Raw genomic sequence first — 10,032 nt, 5'->3', positions numbered from 1 at the left:
CACTTTTCAAATAAATTCAGTCATCCATGTTGAAAACATTTTCTAAACATATCTTAGTTGATAAGAAAAAGTCCATAACTTATTTTACAAAGAGCTTCGAATATACTTATTCTTACTCCAAGTAGTATTTTCCAAGTACTAATATCTCTCAGTCACTCATCTTAATCTTACCTGAAGTTTTTCAACAGCGAGATAATCTGTACTAATTCAAAGCTCTGAGTGTCTTGCTCTAAAGGATTGTCTGTACTCTCTTGCCAGCGGCATTCAATGTGTGTGGTGCGCGAGATGTATGCTAGTAAGAACTATGCAATAGCATTCTCCTGTATGTGGAGTGTCCATGGCGCTGCTGTGGGTATTAGAGATGGACCATCAGACGGGGGGAGATGCACCTTTGTGGGACGCTGCTCACGTTGGCCCGGGATTAAAACTCTCCATTTGCTAGTCTCTTAAGTATCCCTCACCATGACATGGCAATTTACTACTGATCATTAATATTCCATTGATGAGGTCTACTGAGAAATGTCTTCAATCACACCTCTCGTTGTTAAAACTCTGACCTTATACGACAGAACCAACTATCTTAAGTCGCGAGTTGCAAATATCGGGGTATCCAAAGTAAAGCGATCTCTGGCGCTGAGATCAGTGACCGTGCGGGCACGCGGATCTCTGTAGGGGTGAGAGTTATTATCTAGATGCAAGATCATCTGCAGATGTTCTTCCATTTTATCATACACCTCTTGTTCCCTCACACGCTTTGTTGGAGCTCCTGCCTCCCCCCTCACCTATCCGCAACGGCTCTTAACCTTATCGCTGCTACTGAAATCTTAGAACTGTCACAGGAAGAGCTGAGCGCGCAGCTTTTCACTGCCTTCCCTCAGGAGTATATAGTTAGCACACCACACACGAAATAGTAGTGGTTGAAGTGATAGTGTATGGATAATTGAATGCTTTTACGAAGGGTCTTATAAGACATATGCAAATATCATGTGCTCGAGCTTTAATTTTGTGGAGCGAAACGACGAGCGACTCTCGAATAGAAGTACAGATCCTTTCTAATGAAATCAGGAGAAGATGCAAGTATTAATGCGAACAAACAAAGGCAGGTATCGTATGTAGGATAGAGCCTGCGCGGTGGTCTGAGGTGCAGTCATATTTTATTGAGCTTGTGGTACGGAAGATTAGTCAGTGTGAGTAAACATGACTTATCCGCTGCCTTAACGCTGCTCCGCCCTTTGAGGCTCGAGGAGCAGACAGTGTGAGCTGGGTTACTGGTGTCATTTCCTGGTTGCTGCGTGGGGTCTGCGAGAGAGCCAGAAACTCAGCCCGAACACCATGGACGCGGGAAGGGGGGTGCTGAAGGGGCTGCAGCACCAATTGGTGCCAACGGGTCGTCGTTACGCCAGAGTGACCAGAAAGAAAAAAATGTGAAAAAGAAAAATGTGAAAAAGAGAAATGTCCAACGAGGCGTTCTGGGGCAGAATAGACAGGTCTTCTCTGTGTTAGAGTTTTACTCGCTACAGGGTGTACTTTGAGGGTTTGTGACCCTGCAGACCGTTCACATGCATAAAAACCTTCATACCACACAAGGGGACAGTGTGTGCATGCCAGCTTCCTTGAAAGGCACCTTGCATGGTAGCCTCTGCTATTTCCTCAGCATGGGTGAATGATGACTTTTATATGTAAAGTGCTTCGAGGAGTCGTAAAGACTGGAACAAAGCGCTATATAAAAAGCAGTCTATTTACCATCCATGTTAAAATTTACGACCCCTCACTCTGTGTAAATAAGAGTCTGCAGTCATTTATTAATCCTTCAATTTGTCAGGATTATGAAGCTTCAGTAAATACACAAATATAGAGAAGAAAAGCCACTTGAATCAGGGCCAAGATCAGCTTTTACTCCACCTGTTTATCGTGGTTAAATAAGGGCTGTTCACTCAAATGAAATAGACACAAAATGTTTAATCAGGATTATTTACAATGCAGCGCCCTCTGTGCTCCCAGAGATCCCAATCAGCCCGCTTACTCTGTTTGTTTGCAACCGATTGAGTAAATGTGTGAAACCAGTTAGACGAGGCCAACACACACACACAAACACACACACAGCCAGATGTTTCATTCCCCAGTGCTGACACAACATTTGAACAACTGAGTGCCTCTTGGGTTCTCTTCCAAACTCCCGCTCCTCCAACAGCCCTCATTCAATTCAATCCCCAAACACATTTCTGGGCACATGTGCAACCTTGGCATCTCATACACACACACACACACACACACACACACACACACACACACACACACACACACACACACACACACACACACACACACACACACACACACACACACTGACACACTAATGGCTGCCAGGGTAACACTTGAATAACGACCTGTTTTCACATAGTGATGAATGGCCTGACTGATATTTTAGTCTGAGTAAATAAGCCTTGATTTAGTAGCACAACATGTTAGCATGTGCAAACTAAAATAGCATGAGTTATGAGTAATTTGTGGGTTAGACCTACTCCATTTAAGTAGCCAAGCATAGGTATGTGTGTGTGTGTGTGTGTGTGTGTGTGTGTGTGTGTGTGTGTGTGTGTGTGTGTGTGTGTGTGTGTTACCCTGCCAGGGATTGTCCAGATGCTTGTTCTAATTTGATAAAGACTGCAGCCACACCCACAGGTCTCCATCATTCTCATGGAAACAAAACACCAAGGTTTGAAATCATCAATGAAATCTACGAGCAGAGACACAAGGACACAAAGATGCCAGCCCTAATTATATTCATGGAAGATTGAGTTTAACCTTTTCACTTTAGTTGTCAACAGTAGGTCAACAGTGTGTAATATTGCAGAGCTTAATCCTAATTGACCCCTGCCACTGCCAGCATCCTCGGGGTAATACACCAGCGTTAGTTTAGAGCTGGATTGTGGGTTATCTGGTCCCAATAACTAAGTGTAGCTAGGCAGTCAGTGTGGCCAGCAGGCACAGATTCATGCTGGAAAATATAATGTTTTCTAATGCTTGAAAGTAATATTAGTAGTTCTTAAGGTACACTTACTAGATTGTGGAGGGATTTACTTACAATTAAGCATTATTGTGTGATTGGTTCTCAGTTGTGATATGATTTGTCAAACTGTTATTTCCAGTCAGAAATTAATTGCTATCTTTTTGTGTTTTCAAATGTAAAGAATTTTAGCACGTTTATTTATCATCTCGCAGGTCTAGCATCGCATTGTTTCCCTCCCACGTCCACATAGAAAGGTGATATTAATTAACTGGTTTTGTTGCAAATACTCATTATTTTCCAATTCATTTAATCTGCGGATTTGCATTGCATACAAGGTTATATGCAAACATCAGTCCTTTACCCAATAAAGTTTTGGGAAAAGCTTTTAGGTTAATTATTTTAATATTACATAATCATATAATAAAATGCAAAAACACAGCTAATGATTGAGAACCAGAAAAAAACCTGACTTTTCCTAATAACTCTCATTAATACAGCCTGTCTCTCTGTCTGTCTCTCAGCCTGTCTCTCAGCCTGTCTCTCTGTCTGTCTCTCTGTCTGTCTCTCAGCCTGTCTCTCTGTCTGTCTCTCAGCCTGTCTCTCTGTCTGTCTCTCTGTCTGTCTCTCAGCCTGTCTCTCTGTCTGTCTCTCAGCCTGTCTCTCTGTCTGTCTCTCAGCCTGTCTCTCAGCCTGTCTCTCAGCCTGTCTCTCAGCCTGTCTCTCTGCCTGTCTCTCTGCCTGTCTCTCAGCCTGTCTCTCAGCCTGTCTCTCTGCCTGTCTCTCAGCCTGTCTCTCAGCCTGTCTCTCAGCCTGTCTCTCAGCCTGCTCTTCTGAGGATTTGATGACCTGTGATTTACTGCTATAACATGTCTGCAGCAGTTTAAATGGAAATGTGAAAATCCCCCAGGTCTTTCCAAGGATAAGGTTTTGCTTCACTTCCTGTGCATGAGTGTGTGCAGTTGTTGCTAGCTGCATGTCCCCCATATGTTGGCATACATAACCTTGAAAGTTCTTCTTCCTCTAAGCATCATAGGACGGCTCAAAGGACAGGGAATGAGCCAATCAGCCGTTACGGTCACCCCACTCACATTGCTCATCTGTTCACACATTCTGCACACACACATTCTGCACACACACATTCTGCACACACACATTCTGCACACACACTCACACGCACACAATCACACATCCTCTCAAGATGCTGGATGTGAACATGCATATGTAAGACCCAATATCTAGGGCAGTAAAATATTGCGTGTAACTGACGTGTTACAGCTAAATTTAGACCTTCATTGAGTCTGTTCAAAAGGGATGAAGAGGGGGAAGGAGCAGAGAGAAGAAGAGAGGGGGCTGAGAGTGGGAGACGGCTGAGGACGGAGCGAACAAATATGAACTGTAAGGGACACAAGATGGGGTAAAATATAGAAGAGAAAATCCTCACTCTGGCCAGCTCCTTAATCTCCCTAAAGCAAGAGACCTTCAGAATCATAGAATTGATAATAATGTATTTGTTGCATAATTCTAATGAAAAAGAAGAAAAAAAGCCACAATTTAATCAGAATCTGAAAAATGTATTTATCGTTCTGGAAATTAGGTTTCCAGTTGCTCCATTTTAGAAAATAAAAGATGACTGAATTCAAAATCATACAAACATGTATACATAAGAAGATAGATTTTGCAAAAAAATAAAGATATATATACAAATATTTATAAAAACATAAGTGAAAGTAAAATGCCCAATTCAAGAAATATATATATTAAAATATACTACAAATATTTACATACACATAAGAAGCCCAAGTAAAACAATTACACTACAATATAATAACATATTTATTACAATATACACAGTGGTGTATTGTAATCGTTAAGATATAAGATCAGAGTAAAGCATTTGGCACAACAAAAACAGAAATTCGAAAAAGAACGAGGGGAAAGGACAGAAGGGCATGCAAGATGGATGCTAAATAATTAAGTGCCTTTACCATAAATAGATGCCCTCCTAAACAAACAGTAGTGAGGCCTGTTTTAAAACAACTTCTGCTATTCATAGATGTTCATTTCACCGGTTGGGATGCAGGAAAGCTTAAGGTCTAATTTCCTCTAACACAGAGGAGCTTAATCAAGGAGGTGCAAAGAGTCAAAAGGACGTCTAAGTAGAGGTTGGAAAATCAAAGCTCTCTCCTAGATTTTACATATTTGGAAATACAAATCATCCGTGAGGTGATGGAGGAAACTAATATTATAACCACTCTCTCGTTGTTATCGGCTGTAGCTCATTGAAGAATCCAAAAGCATAATAAATGGTCGTACTCCAGCCTTGAGAAGAGGAATGGACAGCGTCTCTCAGGATGCACTGGGTTGCAGTATTTTTCTTGAGATGTGCATAGAAGATTGTGCATGAATATTTGATACGGGTTGCACACATCATCACCTTTACTCTTTTTCTCTCGCAGGTGGAGTTATTGGCTCTGACATGCCTGTTACACTGAACTGCTCCCTACATGTTTCTTACGCATTCCCCTGTGCTCTCGTGTGTGGCAGATGAGTAATGTGACGGGGAGGGATATAAAAGGGGGGATGGGAGGAAGGAGATGGGAGAGTAGTTGCCAGGGAGACCTGTCTCCAGGGTGACTTGACGGGGGTGACCCTGGCAGCTACAGTGCAATGCTACACCTTCTGTGGCTGTTGAATAAAGAGTGCTTCAGTCACGATGGATGTCATATGAGCAGTACCTGTCATGGCCTCTCGCAGACATCAGCTTACATTTGGGCTGCAGTGTGTAACAGTGAAGGGACAGAGCAGCGGCCAGTGGAGAGCCAATTACTCAGTTCTTTACTCACACTCCACACTCCCACCGAGGGAACAATGTCTTACAGTCTTACAGTAATGAGCACACATCAGCCTCTTTCTGTCAGGAGCTCAGGATAAGGGCAAAGTTACACATTTAGTAGACAAGCCTGGGAGACATAAGACGCAGGATTCAGGAACATCCACACAAGGACACACACACACACACACACACACACACTAAAAGCTAGTCACGCACACACAGCTGACATCACGCGGAAGATTAATGTGCTACCAAAATTAGAGAGCATAGCAGAGGCGTATTTCTTTTTCTGCAATCTTCACTGTGTGTGTGTGTGTGTGTGTGTGTGTGTGTGTGTGTGTGTGTGTGTGTGTGTGTGTGTGTGTGTGTGTGACACTTATGGTTGTCCAGGGACAGAGCCCCACCCATATCTGTGGTGACTGGGTGCAGTGATATTGAAAATCTTGCTGAGGTTGCCCAGCTAGCATAGCGTCAGGCTAATACTCCATCACACTGACTCATTGGGTACAGCAGTAGCACCCCATGAAATACACACACACACACACACACACACGGCTGCATACTGACGCACATGGTGCAGAAGCACGCCATCATGGTAAAGCGCACTGGAGTCTTAATTTCTCCTCTACTATCTCTCACTTACATACACAACGGCAAAACACACCCAAGCATAATCTCAATCTATCATGTTGAACAGAATGGGGCCACACCCACTGCTGCACATCTGTCAGGGTGTCAGGGTCTGTCCTTCTGCGACTGCTGCTGACACCACATATGGAGGCAGGCCGCTGCAAGTGAACGCATCATTAGGCTATCGTCGAGATTAATCAAATGCTGCTGAACACAGAAAATATATATTTTTATACGTATCTCACTTTTATTAAAGATTGTGTCTACATTACATTTTTTATGCATACATTTTTTATATACCCTTGTCAGAATAATGCTGAATGTTGCATGAGAAGATCAATATGAAGACATGTGGGAGATATAGATCTTTTCATCTAAGCTCAGCGAATCAGCCAATAGGAATACTTTAGTTTAATATTCACCAGTTTTATTAAATCTGAATCTCCTTAATCACCTCCCCCCGACTTCAAGCACAGTTTTCATGCTTACATAATTACCACCTCTACATCAGGGCCCTATTCTTATACATCTCTTTCAGATAAAAATTGTTATGCAATAAAAGAGCGCGGCATGCTGTCAATTTAATCTGGACGGGATGACGTCTGCATGTCTCTCTGTCACAGAGAGGTGGAGGGAGGCAGAACTACGCAGCTGAACTTTAAATCCTCTTAGTGTCCTCAACTATCTGTGTCTCATTCATCCGTCTGCATCTAAGCATCCGTCTATTTATTGTGGCATGTGTTTTTTAGTAATACCCTTGTGGTGAAGATGAATGCAGCTATATTTCTATGATTTTTTTTCCCCCGGCTTCCTCCATCTTCCCTGCATCCTCCGTAACAACCCCCTCCCCTTATTCTCCTTTCTCTGCCCCTTCAGTGTGCTCTTCCCTCTCTAGCCTCCATCCCACAGCCCCCCTGCAAGGTCGTTCCCAAGGACGGCATGCTCCCAGCATCCCCTGCTTCATTGGCTGATGGTTATTAAAGGGCCAGTTCCCCCTGCAGAGCACATGGCTGCACTCCAGCTCGGCTACCACACTCATCATTCCCATCACTCCCCGGGCTGCTTACTGTACTTATACGCACACATAGCAGCTCACATGCAGCAGAGAATCCAAATACATTCTAAGCAAAAGGCTGACAAAATATATGAAATACATTCATAGACTATCTTGGCGGTTATATCAGGAAGGCGCAGCTTGCCGTACTCTGCATGACAGGTCACTTATCAGAGTGAAAAACGATGCCTGCGTGGAAATATGCCAACACACACACATGCAAAGTGTGAAAAGATACTTGGCCCATTCCTGCAGACTGCCAACTACGTCTGAACTAAGCAAACCTTTACCCTTACAGATAAGTGAGCGTGACACACAACAAGCCCAGCAGACCTGAAACATACAAAGCAAACAGCTTCAAAGCAGCTGGGCAGATAATCTGTCAGCAAAATGGCTACCACATTTAGCAAAATGTGCTGTCTGGAATAAAGGGGGAGTTAAGGATAGGTAGATAAAACATAACAACAGTACAATTCTGAAAAGGATAATTTAGTGGAGAGCCTGACTTAATAGCTTACAGGGTCCATCATTTTTATGTGAAAAACTAATCTGCTGAATAATAATCATAGTATACTCAAAAGCCCTTTTCCCTCATCCTAGTGACCTCGTTTATAAAGCAAATTGACATCTGGGATACAAATGACTCTGCGTTGTTAAGTACTTCAAGAATGTTATCTCATTATTAACAATAATGTAATTGTACGACAAGGCCAACCATAGAAATCAGCTCTGAATAGTCAAATGACTCCTGGATAAATGTACCACTTATGTCATTTTATATAGACATTTTTATATAGAAATGTTATTTTATTTATTGGGATAAACCCCTTGAGATGCACCATCTCGTTTCCAAGGGGGTCCCTACAATAGCAACAACTTACAGACATACATAAACAAAAAGGCAAAAAACAAAAAAACATGACAAACAAGGAAAACCACGTACAGTCTGTTAAGTAAAATTCAAGTAATACATACAATCATTACAATTTGAGAGACAGTCGAGCAGATCAGTTTCATCAATATCAGTTTCATCAACAACAAGTGCAGACCAGTTGAAAGTGAGATGAGAATGCATGTTTAAACATACAATGATCCAAGAGATCTAATAGCAGCAGGTAAAGTATCCCAGTCTGTTGGGGCTTTGAACATGAACGCTCTTCTCTTATAAATCTTTAATTAATGTCATCTTGCCAGTTATTTCAGAATTGATTTCCTTTCTTAGTTAAGTATATTTACAACGCTCTCACATCTGTAATGAACATAGAGTATGATGCTACAGCTAGCAGCTGGTTAGCAAAGAATAGCACAAAGAATAGAATAAAGGAAAAACAACTATCCTTGCTCTTGCAGTTTTTTCAGGATGAACAAATTAGATATGACTTGTTAAATAGTGAGTTCTTAAACTGCCGATTGCCTTTTTCTTTTGTTCAGAGCCAGGCCCTTTGTTTTAGGTCTTTATGCTAGCTAGGCTAAGCTAAGCAATCTGGATGTTGGCTGCAGCTTTATATTTAAAATACAGACCATATTGAGTGTGCCATCAATCTTCCCATCCAACTTTAAGAAAGTGAATAGGCTTATTTCGTATCTCAAAATATCAAATAATTTCTTTCTTTAACCCTCCTGTTGTCTTCGGGTCAAATCTGACCGATTTACTACTTTCATCAATCATAACTTTTTTGTTTTACATTCAATTGCAGTAAGGCTTTATGATATCCTTCACAGTAGACATTTGAACATATAAAATTGCTGATCACCACTTTCATTGAATTTAGGATGATTTAGTCAACTTTGTAACACCCATGGTATTCCATGTATTTCAAAAATGACCGCCATAAAGAAATGGAACTAGTAACCATCCAGATCAGATAAAACACACACTTATACTCTAGATGTGTTCCCCCCCCTTATGTGCCCATCCCCCCATGTGAATCACAGCTGGCACTCACAAACACACACACAGAACAATTTGATACATTCCCCGCTCTTATGTGCCCATCCCCCCATGTGGATCACACACACCTGGCACACGCAATACATGTTCGGTCAGTGTCTATGGTTTATATATTTACTGCAGTTTTTCATGTATACCAGTAGTCTGATACAATATTTACAGTGTGAAAGGGTGTTATTAAATAAAATGTGGTGGTGATGATTAATGGTTTTTGTGTTAATGTAATAGCAGTTAAAACAGGACCGGTCAAATTTGACCGCGAACACCAAAGTAAGGGGGGGACACGAAGACAATGGGAGCCCCTTCACACCTTTGTGCTCATACTTATGTTGCTTAATTAGCCTTTTCTCATGACTGCGTGGGCGCTTACAAACTACTTGATTGACATATAGGCCTACCTCAGGGTGTTACGATTATTCCATTTGTAGACTGCGCAGAAGAGTTTTATAAAAGCATGTAATACCCTGCCAAGCACCCTAGGCATCAGCCATTGTAGATGAAAACACCTTTATAGTTGTACTAGAACATTTATAAAAGAATATGAGAAAATGGGTGTT

This window comes from Notothenia coriiceps, unplaced genomic scaffold (genome assembly GCF_000735185.1).
Source record: "Notothenia coriiceps isolate Sejong01 unplaced genomic scaffold, NC01 NC01_scaffold00008533, whole genome shotgun sequence".
Taxonomy (NCBI): Eukaryota; Metazoa; Chordata; class Actinopteri; order Perciformes; family Nototheniidae; genus Notothenia; species Notothenia coriiceps.
Note: the sequence above shows the minus strand (reverse complement) of the source record.